The sequence below is a fragment of the Phoca vitulina genome, unplaced genomic scaffold (genome assembly GCF_004348235.1).
Source record: "Phoca vitulina isolate PV1807 unplaced genomic scaffold, GSC_HSeal_1.0 scaffold8, whole genome shotgun sequence".
Taxonomy (NCBI): domain Eukaryota; kingdom Metazoa; phylum Chordata; class Mammalia; order Carnivora; family Phocidae; genus Phoca; species Phoca vitulina.
This window is the reverse complement of record NW_022589711.1, coordinates 60,264,930-60,287,174: the sequence shown is the minus strand read 5'-3', so window position 1 is coordinate 60,287,174 and position 22,245 is coordinate 60,264,930. Positions and strand designations below refer to the sequence as shown.

At 39.1% G+C, this 22,245-nt stretch overlaps 1 long non-coding RNA gene across 1 annotated transcript; it reads left to right on the top strand.

Moving 5' to 3' along the window:
• The first annotated feature begins 4,196 nt into the window (after positions 1–4,196).
• LOC116634025 lies at positions 4,197–19,999 on the top strand. Its single transcript, XR_004299825.1, has 5 exons — positions 4,197–4,286; positions 9,922–10,045; positions 11,787–11,872; positions 12,282–12,385; positions 18,181–19,999. It is a non-coding gene; the product is annotated as an uncharacterized LOC116634025 (long non-coding RNA).
• Positions 20,000–22,245: the final 2,246 nt, after the last annotated feature.

Genomic DNA, 22,245 nt, shown 5'->3' with positions numbered 1-22,245 from the left:
CTGCCACTGTTGATCTTACCTCCCTCCTTCAATTGAACCCTCTTTCTCTCTGACATCTTCACTCCCTTCAAATTCACTGGCCCTTCTCTTCTGTCTATCCTCTGAAACAAGCCTCCTCTGTCCTAGTCATAAAACAAAGCAAACAAAAAACCTTGGCTAAGCTCCTCCATTAGTAAACTACCCTGCTCCTGACCTTCTTTTCCCTGCCAGTCTTTTGGTCTCCAGCCACTGCCCCCACTTTTGTATCATCCACTCACTTTAATCTAGTTCGCCTCCAGAGTTCTTGTGAATCTGCATTCTCCAGTGATGTTCACCTCATCTCTGCCGTTCTCCACTGCTCACTATCCCCTTTTGCGGAGGTTCTCTTTGCATCCCAAAACAGTTTTCTAATCAGTCCTCCTGTCTCTATTTTCCTTGTTCTTCACCACTTTCATCCCTTGAACCACACCTGCAGAAATCTCACCCACACCCTCAGGTCTTCAACTGCTCAATTCTAGCCTTGCAGGGCACTTGTAAAAATTAGTACCTGTGCCTATCCAAGCGGCATGTCCCCGTTTCACAAACTTCGCTTCCTGAACTCTCGCAGGGGAGACTAGATATCTGGCAGGGCGCAAAAGGCCTGATTCCTTCCTGGCCCTGTTCCTTTTGGCATCGCTGTCCATCAGCCCATTGCTCATTTTACTGTTTCAGACTTACCTCCCCCTGCAGCTTATCACATGGTTACATATGGGCAGCCCATTTACTTCTTAGATCTTGGATCCTGAGTTTTCTCCTGAGGCTTAATTTAATTCTACCTTTTAACTACCTCCTAAATATTTCCACTGGATTTTCCTATCATCAGCTCCAACTCAAAGCCTAGGAATAAATGTATTTACCTCTGAGGGAGTTAAGGGACTATGGTTTTTCTTTCTGACTCACAAATTTCTGTCCATGGTACCATCATTCACTGCATCTCAAATTTCCAGTCATTTTTGCTCCATCTTCCGGTTCTAGGTACCAAGCCCTCTTAATTATTCCTCCATACTCCTCTTTCCTTTCCTTTCTACTTCCACTGCCAGCATCTTTGACTTCTGTACCCCATCTGCTACTAGACAAATCTTCATACCCTGTTCACAAACATTTGTTGCCTTTCAGTTGCAAGTAACAAACCCAGTTCAAACTGACAAAAGAAATGTATTGGTGCACATCTAACCAAAAAGGCCAAGGGTCTCTACTTTCAAGCACGATTGAACCTAGGTACTCAAGCATTGTCATTAGGAATCTTTCTACCTTCATCTCTTGGCTATGGGTTCACTGCACTCTTGAGCACACTCTCCCTAAGTGTGACAAAATAGCCACCACCTCCTGCAGGCTTCTACTGAAGATATGTAGCATCATTAGCAGAAAGGGAGTACGCTTTCTTAATTCTCCAACAGAAGTCCTAACACTGACTGCAACCTTAGATCCCCGGGTGATGTGAAGCCACCCAACCTACATAGATTCAGAGTGGGAAAAGCATGGTTCCTGTAGAAAATAAGGGTGCTAATGGCTGCTTGAGTGGCTCAGTTGGCTGAGTGTCCGACTCTTGGTTTCATCTCAGGTCATGATCTCAGGGTCATGAGATGGAGCCCCGTGTCAGGCTCTGTGCTGGGCATGGAGCCTGCTTGGAATTCTCTCTCTCCCTTTCTCTCTGCTCCTCCCCACTCTCTCTTAAAAAAAAAGAAAAGAAAAGAAAAGAAAGAAAGACAAATAAGGGTGCTACTGCAAGATGAGGCAATGGGTTTTCGGTGGGCAAAGGCAGAAGTTGTCCAATACACTCTCATGACTATATAATAAAGTAAAATTCCCTTAATCCGACATTCTAGATTCTTGTCCCTTAATGTGGCTTAAAACTTCCTTTCCTATTTTTTCACCACTTATTCAACACAAGCCTTTTCCTTGAGCCAGTCTTTTTTTCCAGCTTTATTGAGATATAATTGACATATAACACTGCGTAAATTTGAGGTGTACAACATAGTGATTTTATACAGGTATATATTGCAAAATGATTACCACAATAAGGTTAGTTAACATATCCATTACCTCACATAGTTACAATTTTTTAAAAAGATTCTTATTTATTTATTTGACAGAGAGAGAGAGCACAAGCAGGGGGAGAGGCAAAAGGAGAGGGAGAAGCAGGCTCCCCGCTGAGCAAGGAGCCCAATGCAGGACTCGATCCCAGGACCCTGGGATCATGACCTGAGCTGAAGGCAGACACTTAACCGACTGAGCCACCCAGGTACCCTAAACTTTTTTGAACCAATCTTAAGTATTTGTTATCCTCTGATATCGCCATAGTCTTCCTATCTCTACATTTTTACTAATGCCACTACCCCATCATCTCTTCAAATTCTACCCAAGGTTAGTCCACCCTTTTTTGATCCACCCAACCATCCAGATTGCAGTGATTTATTATTTTATCCACTCAACTAACACTTATTGACTACAAGCCTGACCAAACAGAGTATCACTCAAAAATCAGAAGTAGGAGACTGTGTCTATTGTCAGATTGTGGACACTTAACCAAAAGATTGGTAAAGATGGAAAAAACAGCTGTGTATATAAATATTTATTTAGAATGAGAAGATAAATTACAACTAATCACAAATTTGAAAAGTTGACATGTCACAAAATCACAAGATCTGAAAAGCAACGATATGTTAATTAATTAACTGCCTGGCACCTCTCTATAATACTTGTGTGGTACATTTTTGGCTGTGTACTCTTCAATCAGCTCTTCATTTGACAATTGTTTTGTAATATTTCCTACTAAAAAGTAGAGTGACAATTCAGTATTTCCTCTAGGCTTGCTGAGGCTTTTTGCCTTTTATCACTGATACATTGCAACACTTATTTCAGCTTTGCAGCTCATCTTCAGTAATGTCATGTAAATATTTCAGATGCTGTTAAATTTGTGGAAAGCCCTATCATCAAATATTTTTCTATTTATGATGTATAATATTTGGCAAATTTTTTCCACAGACTAGCTTCTGGCTCTTTATATTTTAACACTTGTTGCACCTCCATAACACACTGCCTATGGTACTGGTCTCTGTGGAACACACACATCTCGTGGTAAGAATCTGGCCCTGTACTTCCAGGTGGAGAGTTCTGGGTGTCAGTCAGCACAGAGGTTAATAGGAATATGTTTCCTACACTGAAATGGCTAGCAATAACTTTACCCGTGGAGGTGACAGTGAGCCATGTAAATATATCTTACTAAAATCTTCACTAAATATATTTCCAGCTCTGCTTCTGGCTCTGACATTTTGTGAATAGGGATAAACTTGTGTGCTTTGGAAGGCAGCTTAACCCACACTATGTCAGGCTGAAGTTATAAGGTAGAAAAGCCAAAGAGAAAAACAGGAGTTGGGAAACTGATCCAGTCATATTCAGGATAAGAAAAGCTTCCAGCTCCACCTGGGACTGCAGGGGGTGAGGGGGTATAGCACCCAAGAATCAAATCCCAGGTGTCCTTCCAGCAAGTTTCTTCTCATACCCCCTAAATCTGACCAGGCACTCTTCATTGCAGAGCACCTCCTTTCCCAAAGGGGAGAATTCCAGATCAACAACTACAAGTATCCTACTGCCAAGGTTTGTCTAACCACCTAGACTAGTTCAAAGAAGTGTGAGCCCAAGGAGATTGGCCAGAATATCTGAGCTGTTGCTTATGGGGGCAAAAGGGTAATGCTGTGTTAAAATATAGTATCCTATGCCTACATAAACCAGTTCTCGGGCTGCAGTGGCAGCTGACACCAGCCACCCCACACTTGATCACCAAGGGCATCAACTCTCCTTCCCTTTCATTAAGCTGAAAAAAAAGTGGGTTTTTTTTTTCCAAAATGAATTTTAATATATGAAAAGCAAACTAGAGCTGCGTTTTTCGTGTTCTCCTATTAGAGATGAAACTCAACTTTTAGGTGCCATTCTCCTTATGTGGGATAGTGCTTCTTCCACAGAAGAAACAGACCTCAAAGAACTGTGCAAAGGAAGGCCTGGCCTAGAATAACGTGAAGTTTTTGAAAACTGCAGGCTTTCCTCCTTGATCCTTGATCATCCTTTTGAATGACTTTAAGGATCAAAATATGTGGTTAATACAAAGCCAGGAGAAATAGTGAACTTATAAAAGGAGCCTAATGTTTCCTCTTTAATTCTTTCAGGTTTAAAATGCAGAAGAAAAAAAAGGAAAAAAGAGAAATGTAGAATACTGTAGTCAAGTCAAAAATTCTCCAGAAGCTTGCAGAAGTACAAGAAGATAAAAACAGGTAACATTGAATGTTACTATGTGTCAACCACTATTAAAAGGGCTTTACTTGGGTCCACCATATCTAGATGAGTTGATGGTAAAGGCTGTGTGAGTATTAGCTATCATTAACTCACCTGACAAGGTTGTAAGGATTAGAAACACAATGTAAAGGTGATCTGGCTGGACATCTGTCACCTCACTGATCGCCAGGGTTGATTCAGCTGATCCAGCTGGCTAGGCAGGTGTCCCCTTCCTCTCTCACGGCTCCATGTGCATCCCCCCCACCCCGCCCAACAAAGCTGCATGCTTGGTGGAGGAGGATGACCTTCCCATTTCTGAAGAAAGCTTGAAATCTGTCCACTTTAATATAAAGTGATTCTTTAATCTTGGGTGGAGGGATGTGAATAAAGGTAATAATTGCCTCTAGTTAGTTGTAAGACTATCAGTCTGAGGAGTGGGTGGATTTGTTTTGTGTGGCCCCAAAGGAAGGATAAAAAACTAATGGGTGGATGTTACAGGCGCTGGTAAAAAAGAAAGAGGGAGGAAGTGAGGGGAAAAGGGAGAAAGTAAAGAACAGAGGAAGGACTTAGGGGCTGCCTTGAGAAGAAATGAGCACCCACGTGTTTGTAGGGCTATTCTACAAAGGTCTGTACTGCTCTCCTGTCTTTTGCATAAAGTTAATAGCTAGTGAGTGGTGGATCCAGGATTTGAACCAGTTAGCTCTAGCACCAACTCATTTTACTACTAAGGACAGGAGAGCAGTACAGACCTCTGCCAAGGATAATTGTAAAGGGAACTCAAGCATCAAATAAAGAGATGTTTTTACCATCTCAAATCTATATAGATGGCTTGAGATATCAAAGTGAGCACCATGGAGATTTTTCATCAGGCCTCAGCTTCCCGGGACAAAGTTTTCCACCAAATGGAGTTCTGATTCATGAAGCAAAGGATAAGACTAATTCCTATATAAATCAATAAGTAATGTCCACACCATTTGTTTTTAAAAGCTCCTTGAAATTAACAAGAGAGTAAACTTTTCCCTATCAGCCCAACATTCCTGAAGCCAGTACTCAGGGACATATTTTTCCCCCTTTCTGTTGCCAGAGGAGAGTGGATAATATTTGTAAAGCTTTAGGGAATTCATTAGTTAAATGAATGTGATAATGTAATTCTTAGAAAATGCTGAATCTTTTTTGCAAAGTAAAGAATTGCTCCTCCTGTAATAGCAAATTCGACACCTATAAACATTTTAAAAATAAAACGAGACAAATATAAGGTGCCATTTTTATTATTTTCACAGTCTCATTCAACACCTTCCTTGACAAAGTGAACTTCATTATAGAAACGTTTTTTTCTCCTTTAAAGAACCAACTTAAGAGCTTAAAGAACAAAATCTATGTTAACTGGATAAAGTATATCGCTATATAAAATATTTTATAAAAATGTTATAAAAGTTCATTGTAACATAGTCTCAGAGTCACACTTCTGATTTTTCACTTGATTTAAAATCAACTCCATGACAAATGCAAACCCTATTGAGGCATTTTGTAGAGTGTTACATTTAACTCACAGATACATACCTTAGTGTATAGTTTGGAATAGTAGTAAAATGAGTTGGTGCTAGAGCTGTCTGGTTCAAATCCTGGATCCACCACTCACTAGCTATTAACTTTATGCAAGTTACTCAAACTTTTGTGCCTCATCTCTAAAATAGGAATAATGAGTATCCAGCTTATAGGGTTGTTGCCAGTTAAAACAAAGAAAGCACAGGCATGTAGTAGTCAGTCAAACAGTACTTAATTTGTAGTTAGGTACCACTGTGACTAGTACAAATATTAAAGAAGGAAGAAAATACATCACAAAGATTGACAATGCTGAGTTAAAATACAGTACCTTCAGGAAAAGGTAAAATTCTAATGCGTGCTTACCAAATGATGTTCTCCCCCACCCAAAATAAATACCTATGTTGGCAGGAAAAGTTAACATTTTATTGCAGAGACAGATTTCTTGTTTGTTCTTGCATGCAAACATCGAGGCAAGCAGTACCTTTTGCTAGATATGTGAGTCTGTGGGTGTTTAGGGGGTAGATGGGCATGAGAGTCTCGTAGCAGAGTTCCATGTGATTCTATAGTAAGGCTTTTCCACTCTGATGATTGAGATCACACTTAATAGCTCTTCAAGGCAATCACACTGTATAACACATGGTGAATTTTCTGAAGTTTCAGTATTATGAGAAGCAAATATGTCAAAAATATCATATACAATACTTTTTAGCAAAAGAATAAGTAATAGTTATCCATAAATAATTGGTAGGATGGATTACATACTGTAATCATTTACAGTGGTACCTCTTTCTATAAAAAATAGTAATAATAGCTAGCATTTACTGAGTACTGAATACGTCAGGCAGAGTTCTAAGTACTTTCTTTACATGTATTCTTTCATTCTGTCCCCACAACAACCCTGTGAAGAAGACACTATTATTATCCTCATTTTATGGAAGTTCTGAGAGATTAAGTAATTTGTTCAACATCCCACAGAAGTTGTGAAGGCAGGATTCAAACACCGCAGTGGGATTTCTAAGCCCATATTATTAACCATCTCATCATGGTGTAAAGAGATAAATTCTCAATCAACTCTTCACTTTCCAAAACAAGTTTCCAAGAATGGTTTTACCCACATATCCTAATACTTTTAAAATATAATTTAAAAAATTCTATATCATACATCTGAGGAGCACATCATTTGCATAAAATTATTTTTCATTAGTTTACTCTGGAAAAATAGCATATTATCCTTTTAAGATGATTTTTTTACCTTTAAGTTATCTGGTTAAATACCTTTAAATCAATCTATACATTGGTATTTATTTAATACACTTAAAATACAGACCTAAAATAAAATGTAAAATATAAACCCCAAAATATAATCATCTATTTGGATAATGCATATATTTTAAACATAGTTTCCTATGCTAGAGAATACTGCAGGGTACAAACAAATTTCAAAAAAACTATGATTAGTACCTTCAAAGAAACAAGATAAAATATTGAATCCATGCAACAAAAACAAGATCTGATATATGTGTGTGTGTGTGTGTGTGTGTGTGTGTGTGTGTGTGTGTGTAAAGTTTGAAATGCCTCCAGGAGCTGAAGTAAAAGAGAAAATTCCACAACGCAACACAGAGCAGACCTAAACCTGGTCTACAGATTCTTCCCAGTTTCAGGAAGCACTGGAAATTTACACCAGAATTGTATATTTATCTTTAATGTAGTTTACAACAAACTATATAGAACTTTCATTCCAGAGTAGATTTAATCAAACATAAATGCCTTTATTGTCTTCATGAAATTCCCAAGGTAAAAACTCTTTGAAGGACTGGTATAGATCTGTGTCATAATTTTTTTAAATTATGATTTCCCCATTGTTCCTGTTCTCTCCTCTTTCAGTTTCAAGTAAGAAGGAAAGTCTTTTGTAACTTCCTGCCTTGGGAATTTTTACCAAGCTGAAAACATGTACATAGGAAGTCAGAAGTTCTTCTGGTCTTTTGAAAAACCTAAGTCCATAGAAGACATAACCCCGGATGTCTTGGAGGGGAAGAAGAGAGAGAAAAGCATTTTTAAAATCAGAAAAGAGAGCCGTGAGCTGAGTTTCTGAGAGATTAGACAGGGGACAGAGGTCGGTGGGTTCTGTGGAGTTCCTGAGACCTGTGGCACAGCCGATGGCAGAGTCCACCGGATGAAGCAAGACCTCCGAGGGAAGGATTTATAGTGCTCCTAAGGAGGACAGACCCTATGCACAGGGGCCAGAAGAGTCCCCCAAAATTCTGCTCCCCCAGGCATGGTCCAGAAGCGCCTTAGCCCTCAGACCATGCTGACGAGACACAGGCCTGCCAGCAGAAACCAGGGTGGGCCACTGGTCACTGATCAGACAGTCAGTATCTCCCCGGAAACTTAGCACAGTCCTGTGGCCAGAGCCAAACCAGACGGTGAGTGAATTCTCTGCCTGTTCTGCAGGATGTGGGCAAGGTCAGATTTCAGTTGGTTTAGGGAAAATAAAGAAATGTGATATTTCCTGCACAGCTGTTTGTGACCTGAAATTCATTCCAGTAACAGATAGGCATCTGGAATGGATGGATAGCATCACCTGACTTTCACAGACACAGTTTTGGTGACCAGGAGAAATAAATTCAGGGGCGCCTGGGTGGCTCAGTGTAAAGTTTGAAATGCCTCCAGGAGCTGAAGTAAAAGAGAAAATTCCACAACGCAACGGTTAAACATCTGCCTTCGGCCCAGGTCATGATCTCAGGGCCCTGGAATCGAGTCCCGTGTTGGGCTCCTTGCTCAGCGGGGAGTCAGCTTCTCCCTCTCCTTCTGCTCCTACTCTGCTCCTGCTCTCTCTCTCTCTCAAAATAAATAAATAAAATCTTTTTTTTTTTTAAGAGAGAATTTCAGATAACCATTCCCTCTTACAGAATTATATCTTAACAAGTTTAAATAAATAAGTGGAATGGAGAGGTTTTTAAAAATTACTGAAAGGAGTGTCTGGGTGGCTTAGTCATTAAGCATCTGCCTTCGGCTGAGGTCATGATCCCAGGGTCCTGGGACTGAGCCCCGCATCGGGCTTCCCACTCAGAGGGGAGTCTTCTTCTCCCTCTCCCTCTCCCTGCTGCTCCCCCTACTTGTGCTCGCTCCCTCTCTGTCAAATAAATAAATAAAATCTTAAAAAAAATTACTGGGAGCAGTTATCATTCCAGTTCTGACTGGTTGGGGAATGTTGTCTAGTGAATTAAACTTCAAAGTATGGAAAAATTGGTAAATTGATACAGTGTATTAACTATGATAGCTCAAATATGGAATACATCTGTATTTACAGTATATATCATGGGCTTTTCAAGAGACTTATTTAAGAATGTTATAAAGGTAAAATATTGGCTTCTAAGAAAGATCCTTCCAAAAGATTAAAAATCCAGTTTTTGTTTCCAACATACTTCTTATTGCTTAATAACATTACAGAAGAATGTAAGGTATATTCTACATGGGTCAATTTTTATATTTTATTTATTTTGACCTATATGGAATCATTGGTGTCATTATTAAAATCTACATTGGAAAATGAAATATTTCAGTTAGTTACTGTTTTCATGCCTTTTTAAATTTCAGAAGTCATAGTTAGGGAGTTTATTAACATAATAAGAAATTTAAGACATCGAGATTAGTGCATAAGACCAGATATAAGATACTGTCTCTTGATCTAAAATTATATTGATCAGCATGGATCCCTTGCTCAAATCAAGAGAAGCATTAATAATAACACATAATCTGTTAATTGCAGATAAACTAAAACTATTAAATCACCTGAAATTAAATTTTATCTCTCATTCCAGAAACATAAATACTATGATATTTTTACCATTAAGAAGGAAGAAAGAAGGAAACATGGAAGGAAGAGAGGGAGGAAGGGAAGCAGAGAAAAAGGAAGGAAGGGGCAGGCTGTCTTACCCTAAAAATCTCATAATCTAGTTGAGAGAGAAAAACACATCTGAAAATAAAACTCATGAATACAATCACATGCTGGGTTTGATGCCGCGATCAGCTGATACATTATAGGCTGAAAAATAAATAACCACTTCACATTTATGGGATATTTATCAGCTTTTATCAGGTGCCAAAATGTATGTCAATATCAAATCAAGGGCAAGGAACCTGGAAAAGAATTGAGGACAGCTGGAACAGGTCATCAAGGAAGCAGTTCTCTACCGATGTCATCAAACTCAAGGTTATCTTTAATATTTTCATGTCTCTTGTTTTGTTTTGTTTTCATTTTCTACTTTTTTTCCCCACTTTTGTCTTCCCCTCCAGCAATAACAGCCAGTAGGCTTGTGTGGTTTTGAAGTAGTGCAAAATGGGCAAAAAGACGTGAGTTTGAGTCTCGCCTGTCCATTCCTCATTGCTCTTGGGCTGGGCAGTTACCTTCCCTTCATCTCTATTTCCTCACAAGTCAGGGGAGACGACAGTGCCAGCCTCACAAAGTGACGATAAGGGAAACAGCACTCAAAAAACCAGCACCTTGGGGCGCCTGGGTGGCTCAGTCATTAAGTGTCTGCCTTCGGCTCAGGTCATGATCCCAGGGTCCTGGGATCAAGCCCCGCGTCAGGCTCCCTGCTCTGCGGGAAGCCTGCTTCTCCCTCTCCCACTCCTCCCTGCTTGTGTTCCCTCTCTCACTGTGTCTCTCTCTGTCAAATAAATAAAATCTTTAAAAAAACAAAAAACAGCAGCTGACACGGGGTAGGCATGAAACCAGGGGTGCCCATTATTCTTTCCCTCTTGGGAAAACGATAAAAAGAGGAGTCTTTGTTTTACAGCAGTGCTTCTCAAACTTTAACATGTATATGAAACATCTAAGGATGTTGTGAAAATGCAGTCTGATTCAGTAGGTAGGTCTGAGGTGGGGCTTAAGATTTGGCATTTCCAATATTGCTGGTCCTGGGACCACATTTTGAGAAGTAAAGTTTTAGAGGTAAAAAGAACATGGACATGGTCAAAGGAGAAATGTTAATATGTAGGGAAATAAACGAACATTTACAAAATTCCTACTTTATGCTTAGAAATGTACAGTAGATACATCTTTTTCTTTAATCCTCAAAATAACTCTGAGAAGCAGGTTTTATTACCATTTGACAGAACAGGAAAATGAGGATCAGGTATACTGGTTCATAAGAGATTTTGTAATCCCAAAGCTTACACTGACTTGTATATACCTTGAAAGAGGAAAGAAGATCAGACAGATCAACAGAAGGAGGTAAGGACACATGAGTCCACCCAAACGGGGGTGGGCATCAGTGACCTATAAGGGAAAAGTGAATCCCCTGGGATTTGGGAGTGCATTTAATGGTGAGAGCAGAGAGAAGAGGGCAGGTACAGTAAGCCCTTCACTTTCCCTCTGTCTCCCATACTCCTTCAAAAGCCAGAAGAGCTGCTGATCAAGATTCAGCCCTTCACCTTTTCTGTCAAATCATCATTGACAAAGCACTAGTGCAACTATTGCCTTCCATGCAGTACAGGCATGGATCTGGACCAACTTCCCCTCTCCTAGTTATTTCTATGGTTACCAAGACAAGAAAGAAAATGCAAAGAGGTCAAAAGGAGGAAAATCAAGTACTACCTTTCTGAAGGGACCTTTTCAACCACCGAGTTTAGCAAAGAGTTCATATCTAATCTAAAGTTCACATTGCCCTAGCAAACAAGAGCTGGAGCCAAAGAACAAGTCTATAATTATAATGAGGTCTAACAGCTGACAGTCATATGACAAGAAAAACACACCGCCATAAATGTCTTATTGTAAGGCAGCAAGTATTGAAGTATAAACTGTGGACCTCACTTAGTACAGAAACAAAAAAATAGAACTATTTTTGATAAACTCTAACCCAAATAGACCCAAATTGGTCAATTTCTTTAAAATTTTCATGAAACCTATAATTGTTAAATAGCAATAATTCAAGTGATGTGTTTTATTATAGTACCAACTCCATCCCCTGAGGGTATAGGACCTGAGAGGAATTGCATTGGATGAGTCTGCTTCCTTGTCTTCATGGATAAGATCTGGGTAAGATGATCCCCCAGGCCAATCTTGATCAAGGAATCAAAATAATACCAGGAAAATGGTAAAGGGAAATGGTCAAGAGAAAAGCAGAACCAGCTTTATGACAAGGGAAACCGACATGTATTTAGTAACATCTACATATGTTAATTTTATTTCATCTTCACAAACCCGTGAACAAAGTGGTGATATGACCATTTGGTAGATACTAAGACTGAGATTTAGATAAACTCAAAAAAATGAAATAAAATAAAAAGAGATTTAGATAAATTCATTAACTTGCTCTTGGTCATACTACTGGCAAGTGGCAGAGTCCAGATTTAAAAGAAAAAGACAATGCTCTTACAGAGGATGTGGGGATTGTGGTAGAAAGTGGTGATTGCCTCCCTATATCAATTCTCTTCTTCCTTAACAGAATCTCAATTTTTATCTGGGAGCACTGTTACTTGGACTAAAAGACTGTTTCCCAACCTTTTGAAGCTAATTGCGGGCAGGTGCCTAAATTCTGGACAACGAGAGGTAAGTGGAAATGTTACATGGGACTTTGGGAAATATTGATAGGCATCTCTCCAGTATGGTCATCCTGACTCATTGGCCTCCCTTGCGAGTCCCTGGTTCTTAGTTGTCAGGCCACTTCCAGTAGGACTGGACTCCAGCTGTGAACTCCCTCACAACTAGCTGAAACCTTTATCCTTCCCCAGCCCCAGCTTAATTCCTACCTGTTCTTCCCCTGGTGATAATGCTCATCTGCTCCTCTGAGCTCCCCGTGATGAAAGTGAATCCTGGACACCACGTGAGCACCAAGGATCCTCTATTCCTATCTAGTTTCACCAAAACCAACCAAGGTTCACAGCTGGTCCTTGGTGCCTGATCACACCTCCCTCCTGAACCTCTGTGGATCAGAGCCCAGCCCCGGACCTCAGCAAACTGGCTGGGGAGTTCACTATCTCCTGGCTGCTGCACGCTCTGTTTCCAGGGCTGACCCATGGTATGCCTCACCTCATCACAAATGCACCTCTTGGCTTTACAATCTTCGGCCCCAGAACATCTAGAACTAGTGCTTCCTGCTCTTCCCCCTTCAAATCAGATCCCCTTTGGCCACTGATGCCTGCATGAAACAAACTGAACTTGGCTTCATGCCACCACTCCACCCTCAACAAGATATACCTATGCCATCATGCCTCCCACAGATATGCTTCCTAGTTGGTATATTCCTGGCGAGGAAGTTACAAATCTGTCTCAGCTCAAAATGTTTCCTCCTTTCTTAGTGTTATCATTCAGAATGCCATTCTGTGAGGGAAGGGGAGGGAGCAAGGGCCAGAAACCCTTCTATGATAATGACATACACCTAACCTAAACTCTCTAGATCTTATCTATATATAAATATATAAAATAAGGTCAGTTTTAAATCATAGAAGTATGCCTAAAATCTGACCATTATTTTCTACTCTCTTGTCAATAGATGCGAAAATGTATTCTAATATAAAAATTCTAATTAGATCAAGAAAGGTACTAGGAGACACAAGTTGGCAAAGGGTCTAATTTGAGAGCATTGTCTAAGTTGCAGCATGCAATGCCATAATTAAATTTGTTTTTGATTGAACAAATAGACATAAAGGGCTGCTTGTAAACTAATATTTGTCTCATTAATGTCAACGAAGATCTAGCTTTTAAGTATGAATTCCCAGGGATGGCTCACGAGGAAAATTAATCCTGCAAAGGAAGGAAAGTAGGAGAGTTTATTGTTAATTATTTTAAACAATTTCAAAATCCTTAATTGCATTTGAGGGTAGAAAACCAATGGGGAAATGAATCATTCTTTCTGCTAGTGAAGTCAGAGAGTGACATTATTGAGCTGGAGTATATGAGAGAAAAAGGGTTGCAACTCCATTTTGGACATGCATAATTTCATTTAGCATAATGCTGCTCTGAAACCCATCTTCCAGGATTTTCTAGAAGACAGAAAGAGAAAAAAATGAAATTGAATAGGAAAACATGACTCCCCTGCAGGTATTAAGTTAGACTCCTTAATAACTGTAGAACTAGGTTCGGAAGGACATTCAGCAAGAAAAAAAGTAGGATCAGGAGTCCTTTTATGTTGATGTAATGTAGATCTTGCCTTAAATAAAGATCTGAAAGGCGAATCAGTCTGTGATGACCTAACAAAATACATTTTTAATTTTTAAAACTATTATTCTGCGATGTTTTCTTGAGTCTCTTGAACATTTAGGCACTACTTCTTCACAGCCATTTCTGTTGGGACACACCTCCAATACAGTAGATATCATCATAGTGTAATGGTTTTAGCTTATCTGGCTCCTTACTAAGATTATAAACCCCTGGGGATCAGGAACTATTTTATCTGTGGATTTTCAGTGCCTGGCATGGGAGCTGCCAATATGTATTGAATTACTAATAACCTTATTCCATAAATTAGAAGTACAAGACCAATATAAGGTCAATATTTCTACCAATGGAATAATTTTTTTGGGGGGGGAAATGGTGATGACAAGACTAAAACTTGTTTCCTCTAGTCTTTCCCTAAGAAAGAATCAAATATCGCAAGTAGGAATCTGTTCATGACTTTTAGAAGCACATTTTCAGGAACATAATTCACTGGAAGACAAGACTACTTTCATATAAAATCCTGGGGTCAGTGTTACCAAATCTGGTGGTAATTTAAACACTGCTTCTATTTGGGTTTTTTGAAATATATTTGTATTAGGATTCTCCAGAGAGAAAGAGACTTATAAGAAATTGGCTCATGTGATTATGAAGACTGGTGAGTCCAAATCTACAGTGTGGGCTGACAGGCAGAGACCCATGAGAGCTGATTGTGCAGATGAAGTCCAAAGGTAGTCTGTTGAAGAATTCCCTCCTATCTGGGGAAGGATCAGTCTTTGCTCTAATCAGGCCTTCAACAGATTAGATGAGGCCCACTCACATCCTGGAGAACAATCTTCTTTACCGATGAAAAATGTTAATCTCATCCAAAAACACCCTTCAGAAACACCCAGAATAATGTTTGGCCAAATACCTGGTCATCCCATGGCCCAGTCAAGTTGACACATAAGATTAACCATCATACCATGAATGTGGCAGTATCTATATAGACACTGTTCACTATACATTCTTTGCACAGTGAAGGTTCAGAGTAAATCTCACTGAATAGACTACTACTAGTTTTGTGTAACTGTGCATAGCATCGGCTTCTGTTTCACAGAGACCTGGGGTTCAGGCCCTTTTAGGCTAATCTCTCTGGGTGACGCTGAGTATGTTATCTTGAGATTGTACACTTGTATTTTAGAAATAAAAAAGAAAGAATAATAATAATAATAATAATAATAATAATAATAATAGTACCTACTTCATGAAGTCATTATAAGGATTAACATTAAATGCATGTAAAGCACTTAGCTCAGTACTGGGCACAGAGTAAGAGGTCAATATATGTTCATTATTGTTACAGTGATTTCCACATGATGTTCTCCCCCAAGTGAATGACCAATTTCTCAAAACAGAGAATTTATTTTTAATCTCTCTCAATCACACTCCATGCTTAATCCGTCATATACATCTGATAAGTATTAATGGGTTTAATTGGTCTCAGATTCTATGATTTGCCTTTTATGTTGAGGATGCCAGGGCAGGACTACATTTTAATAACAGAATTTCTGCTCAGGTTTTTTTTTTTTTTTTTTTTAAGAAACAAATGTGGGAAATAGTTCATGTGTTATTGAAGTAGTAGGGGAAGCTAGACGAAATCCATGAAGCAGAAATAAGCTCTCAATAAGCTCTGGTGAAAAAAGATAAGGTTCTTCAAAGGAATAAATATATTTATAAATGGAAAGGTTTGGAGCACATGTGCACCATTCCACAGGCTTCAGGCACATAACTAAATTGATGTGAGTTCTATTTGAAGAAACTCTGGATTATTTGAAGTAAATCCAAGATATCATACCATTTCTTCTACATATACTTCAATATGCATCTTTAAAAAAAAAAGGACTTCCCTTTTAAAATAGCCTCGGTATTATAAGTCCCTCCCAAATCAGAAAAAAATTCCTTAATACTATTAATACCTGGTGCTTATATTTTCCTTTTTAAATGCCTTTTTTTTTTTTTTAATTTATTTATTTAGAGAGAGAGAGAGAGTGAGCAGGGGGGGAGGAGCAGAGGGAGAGGGAGAAGCAGACTCCCTGCCCAGCAGGGAGCCCGAGGCGGGGCTGGACGCGGGGCTGGATCCCAGGACCCTGAGATCATGACCTGAGCTGAAGGCAGCTGCTTAATTGACTGAGCCACCCAGGTGCCCCTAAAGCCTTTTTTAAAAACAGTTTGTTCAAATCCAGATACAAACAAGGTCCCTATATTGTTATTAACTGATATATATGTATCTTGAGGGCTTTTTTCTTTAATCTATAAATTTCCTCCTGGATCTTTTTTTTTTCCTTGCATTTAATGTTGAAGAAAAGTCACGGTCCCACAAATGGCCTCACTGCCTAGATTTTGCTGATTGAATATCCATGAACTCATTGAACACATTCCTCTAGCCTGTGTATTTTCTATAAATTAAAATCTAAGATGATCATTTTTTAGATTTTTTTATCTTTATTTATTGATTTATTGATTTATTGTTGGTGGAGGACAAAACTACCCCATAGGTATTTGTATGGTACCATCAGAAAGTATGTATCCAGTTGTCTCCCTGGAATGCAGGCAGCCATTACTGAGCAAAGCCTATATAGTGATATTCTAATTCTACTATTTCTTCCTAATTTATTGGCTATCATATTGTAAACGAGAAAACTTCCCTCATTACTATTGGTCATTCTGAGGTATACAGGTCACAATAGGACCATCAATTTTTGAAACTATACTTTCATTAAAATTTTAATAATTAAATTTTATAAGTTTGACATTATTGCAGAATCAATCATCTCTCACCACTGTCAGTTGCTGGATTGTCTGGAGTCTGTGTGCTACACATTTATATCATGAAATAGATGCTTATTTTCAGTTAAGGTTGATGAAAAAAATGTAGTCCCTAGTTTTTAAAGACAATCCACCAAAATTTTAATCTATACCACTAATATTGATTATTTACTTTGTAACAATGTCTTGTTGTGAATAAAGAGATAATGAATGTACTCATCTTTTTATTTCTTTTGAATTATTTTCTTGGAATAAATTCCTCAATGGAACAAAGGGCTTAATTTTATTTATGTCAGTCGTTCTTTATTGCCATACTCCTTTCTAAAAGGACTGTGGTAACTTACAGGGCCATCAAGAATGAATACATAATTTCACTTCAACGTTAACAGTTGTTATAATAAAAAGCTATACTTTTTTGCTATTTTAATAGATGTAAAATACTATTTTAAAGTTGCTTTCACTGGCATTTTTTTAATTACTATCAAGGATGAACATTATTTCCCATGTATTTGTTTACTAACTGTAGTTCCTCTTGGGTTGAAGAGATATTTTTCTCGAACTATTAAAAGGCATGTCTGGGGCGCCTGGGTGGCTTAGATGGTTAAGCGTCTGCCTTCGGCTCAGGTCATGATCTCAGGGTCCTGGGATCGAGTCCCGCATCGGGCTCCCTGCTCCTTGGGAGCCTGCTTCTCCCTCTGCCTCTCTCTCTCTGTCTCTAATGAATAAATAAATAAAATCTTTAAAAAAAAAAAAAGGCATATCTGAACAATATAACTATACAACAGGAGCAGGCAATTTCAGAATCCGGTGAATTCTCACTTCTCACTGGCTTCCTAGGAGTAGATATAAATATTTCTGATTTTAATTTACTTCTTTGTAAAGTTGGACTGATTATACTTTAACCACAACAGAAGGTTGTTCGGAAAATTCAGTGAGTTTACATACCTTAAATCTTATGATAAAAGGAGTATCCAATCATTATTTTTAGTATTTTAAAAACGTATGACTTTAAAATATGAATTTAACACTACAAAAAGAAATGTTAATCCAGGAACAATCCTGAATCTTAGTACACTCAATTATATCACTCAACTTGGGGTCAGGAATTTGCTTTGAATAACAAAACTATTTGCCTTTATACATTCCTATTTAGGAAAAAAAAATAGTGTGGATATAAGTTAAAAGTTCTTTAAAAACCAGTTCTTCTGAAAAAATCTATTTAGTTAGCCAACAGTAATTAGTACACTGGGTTTCTTGAGGATGGGAGCAAGGAGTACTGTTTTGAGAAAGAAGCTTCCCTGAGGGTTTGAATATATGATGACATTCCGCCCCCCCGCCCCCCCCCCCCCCCCCGGTTTTGTTTCTGTTTTTGTTTCCATCAGAAAACCCAGAGGATTTAACAACCAGTCGTGTGGACATCCAGAAACAAGTCAGTGTAAGGCCTGCTTTCCTGAGAAACTAACTTTCCAAGCTGAACCGTGGTTCTGGCCTAGTCCAGAAGAGCAAGAAGAGGAGGAGGCTCTGAAGAAAGCATTCAGAGAGTAGCTGGCGGGACCTGGCTGTAGGCTAGACCTTGTGTACTCATTGGGGTTCTCAGTTTTAAGCAATCAAATTGACTAGAGTTGATTTAAAACTGACAGGGATTTTTGCTTATCTATTCTGAATGGTGTAGCAATCTTTTGTACCGAGACACACAGTGAGAGAATGCACAGGTGACTGTGATTTTACAGAATATTTTATATCTCCCATGGATTTTACTTCTAGGAAATTTACATCAGTTGTTTTCCCTACTTTACGATAGACTCTTCTTCTTTTAATTGGCACCTTAGTGCCCAATTAAATAAGCATACTAATTAGAATAGCAATAATAACATATAATCAACTTTCAAAAACTAGTGAATTTATCAAAGGGTTCAGCATTAGGAAATCCTAAGTTTAAACCTAGCTTGTTAATGATGCACTCTATCTCCATGCTTTTTATTTCTTCCATTTTTGAAACCAATGTGAAACTGGAAATGATGTCAAAATAAATAATAGCTAGATGTTCCGTAATCACCCCTATAAGTAGCACATGGGTAAGGAGATATTCCCGAAGAATAGGAAGTAAGATTGCCCTCTGGATGTTAAACCAAAAATCAACACTGAGATGCACCTTACAGAAACAAAACAGCCTGCCACCTAATTAGTATAGTGAAGGTGAGAAAAGTAGAGAGACGTGATCTGCCACAAAATATAGGAAAATGAGATTCACAGTGTAACATTTGCAGAGCCCAGTTAATTTGTGTCTTAAGGAAAGGGAACCAAGCCAGCTTCTACTCAGTACCTGCTCTGCCTAGTAGGTATTTCCTTAGAGCAGAAATTCATGTTTGGGCTCTCTTAACGTAATGCCATTAAATGTAAGTCTCTCTTAAGTACCTCCTCTTCTAAGCCTACACTCCTCAAGGTATCAGCTAATAGTTTAGATTCTTCTGGGGTTTCAGTTCAGACAGTGAGTGGAAGCAAAACGGAAGAGTAGGCTCCCTGATCCCTAAAGGTTTTATTTCTCATTGTAAATTAATAAAATACCTTTCTGGTTTCATATGTTGGTCCTTTGGGAGGTTTGCAAAACTGAACATCCCCAGTTTGATCAATTTCAAAATATTGATGAAACATTTTCTGATCTGTGATATTTGGAACAGACTCTATGGAACAGTTAGGTCTCCAAGTCTTCCCCAGGTAATCCCCTCCACATCGATGAATATCAAGGAAACCTTTTCTATTCCAAAATGTCTACACGCCTACCAGTGAGCATGGTGCACGCCAGGCCACACTTCAGCCACAGAACGTAAACATAATGGTGGATGCACAGGGACGACATCCAGAAGTTAATTCTTCTATTTCCTTCAGGTGAAACAGACTTCAATTGCCCCATCTCCTTTGAACGATATAGTGGCAAATATAGCTCCTAGCACATAGTAGGGCCTCAATAACACGCATTGAAATGATGGCTGCCCTTGTCCATGGTGAATCCTCTCACAAAAGATAAGAGGAAGCTTGCCATTCTTGGAGCGTTTCCACGACTATGTGTGAATGGAACATTTAGTCTCAGAGTGCGGCCCTAAAGACAATAGATGTGCCCACAACTTGGGTGTTTTTTGTTGTTGTTGTTTTGTTTTTGTTTTGTTTTGTTTTTGTTTTTTTTTTTTATAGACACTCCTTAGGTCCCAGGGGAAAAAAAACAATTGAAAGAAATGAAAACAGCATCATCACCAGTTCAGGCCCTCTCCAGGGTACTCGCTAGAGATTCGGCCCTCCCCTTTCAGGTCCCTTCTGTCTTCCATCGGGGTCCCAGGGGATTCTTACGCCCTCCTTGCTCCGGTCCTCCACCATCACAATAGCTCCTCCCTTGGCTGCTCCCCACCAATCCCAATCTCCCTGAGTGGTGAAGAATAACTCCAGCTTCAGGTGTGATCCTACAGCTCTCTAAGCTCAGATCCTGGCTGCAGCCCACCTTGAACCTGTGAAAAGGTAACCATGTGGCAGGCTGCATTCCCAACCTAAATGCTACCAAAAGTCCCAGAGTTAACCATCACCAGAGAGCAGTGTGGCCACAGCCTTAGGGCCCCGGGTGTTGCTCAGGGCCCAGGAGAGGTAACAGATGGATATCTCATTCCTGCCGCTGCTTTGGGGTGAGGTTGCTTGTTGTTGCTGCCGGCTACTTCTCCATTGGTCCCAGGGGTTTCAAATAGAGCTCAAAGCCCCACTGTGAACTTGAATGGGAAAGGAGGGATAGGCACAGACTACTGTCTCAGAAAAAAAGCCAGACTGGGGCCTCCATTAAGAAAACTTCTTGGCCCTGCCCCTAATGCCAAACATACCTGCCAAAAGTTTTTCCTGCTTATCCCTCTCCAAATGCTACCTATGGATAAAATATAGTACTTCTCCCACCACATCCAGAGTATTTCCGCTTTCTGCAAGTCAGATTTTTGTTTTGGTGTGTGGATGTGGCATACCCAATTCTGGAAGGATTATCGTGTTTTGTTAAATAAAAGTAAACTTCGTAGTTGGCAAATTTGTTGATTTGTGCGCCGGTGCTGAGTAACTGCCTTTAAAAGATACATAGCTGTGTAATAATAGCATTCAAATTTCCTTTAATACTAGCAATGGGGTTGTATGAGCAATGTGGACATTTATGTATGCTAAATTGGAGGCTAACTTTTTATTAGAAATGGAGAAAGCCATGATAGACAAGACACAGAAGTAGAGAAGCAAAGTATAATGCCAACGATTTCAGCCTTTGGGCACTAAAATAATATAAAAGTAAAGTATATAGTTTAAAAGTATATAAAAATGACATTTTTGTAACTTTTAATTCTTGGTTAGGCTGAATGCCAACGTTGCTATATTGGGGACCCAGTAATAAAATGAATAAAATAATTTCTACCTACAGAGAGATTATTGCAAATACAACATTGGCTAAATCAGTGAATATGGGCTTGTTGGCAGAATGATGCAAAGTAATATCCATCATCTTGGTACTTCCATGCTCATTATTATGGCTGGGAATGAGGAGAACAGTATTCTCACAGCTTCAAGGTAAATACTAAAAATACTTTGAAATTTAAAATTCACTATACCAGTCGTCAGACACAGGGTACAGAGTTCCAAAGCTATTCACACCGGAAAGTCCGTATCAAAAGTCAGCTGAATTTCTCCATCTTTTAGTACACTGTAGTAATTAAGAACAGGGCTTGTATCTTGTGGAAGACCTGGGTTTGAATCCTGATTCTGACACTCCCTAGGTGGGTGATCTTGGGCCAGCTGCTTAACTTTTATGGACTTACGTGAATTTTCCAACCTGCAAAATGGAAATGATAATACATACATCCCTGCTAACAGTCACAATACTTAACAACTTGTACAGCTTGGGCAGCAACCAGTCAGAATAGACTCTGGAGCATAAGTCCGGAAGGGCGCCTGTGCCCAGTGTTACCTCTTCAGTATCTAGAGATTTGAGAAGGACAAGGTTGAGTGACCCCAGAAGAGCTGGGCAACCAGAGAAACAGGGTTGAGAGGGCACTTGGGGAACTGAGGGCAGCAACTCTTCACTGCCCACTATGAAAGTATTTCAGTGTTTTAACAACAGTGTTTGGCCATACAGCTGTGTAACTTCATTATGCAGAGTTAATGTGAGGATTAAATCATATAATACAGGTAAAGTACTCAGCACATATTAAGTTCAATAAATGGCAGCTATAATAATAATAATAACAGTAACAATAACAATAATAGAGTCATAATAGGAATAAAATAATACCAAACTCAGGATCACAGTGAGGATTAAATAAGAAAATGTGTCATTTAGTTCAAGTCTTGGCTCCTAGTAAGTGCTTAACACATAGTAGGCATTATTATTGTTGTTATTACTATTATTATTATTATGTAATGCCTGGTGTGGGGATTAAATT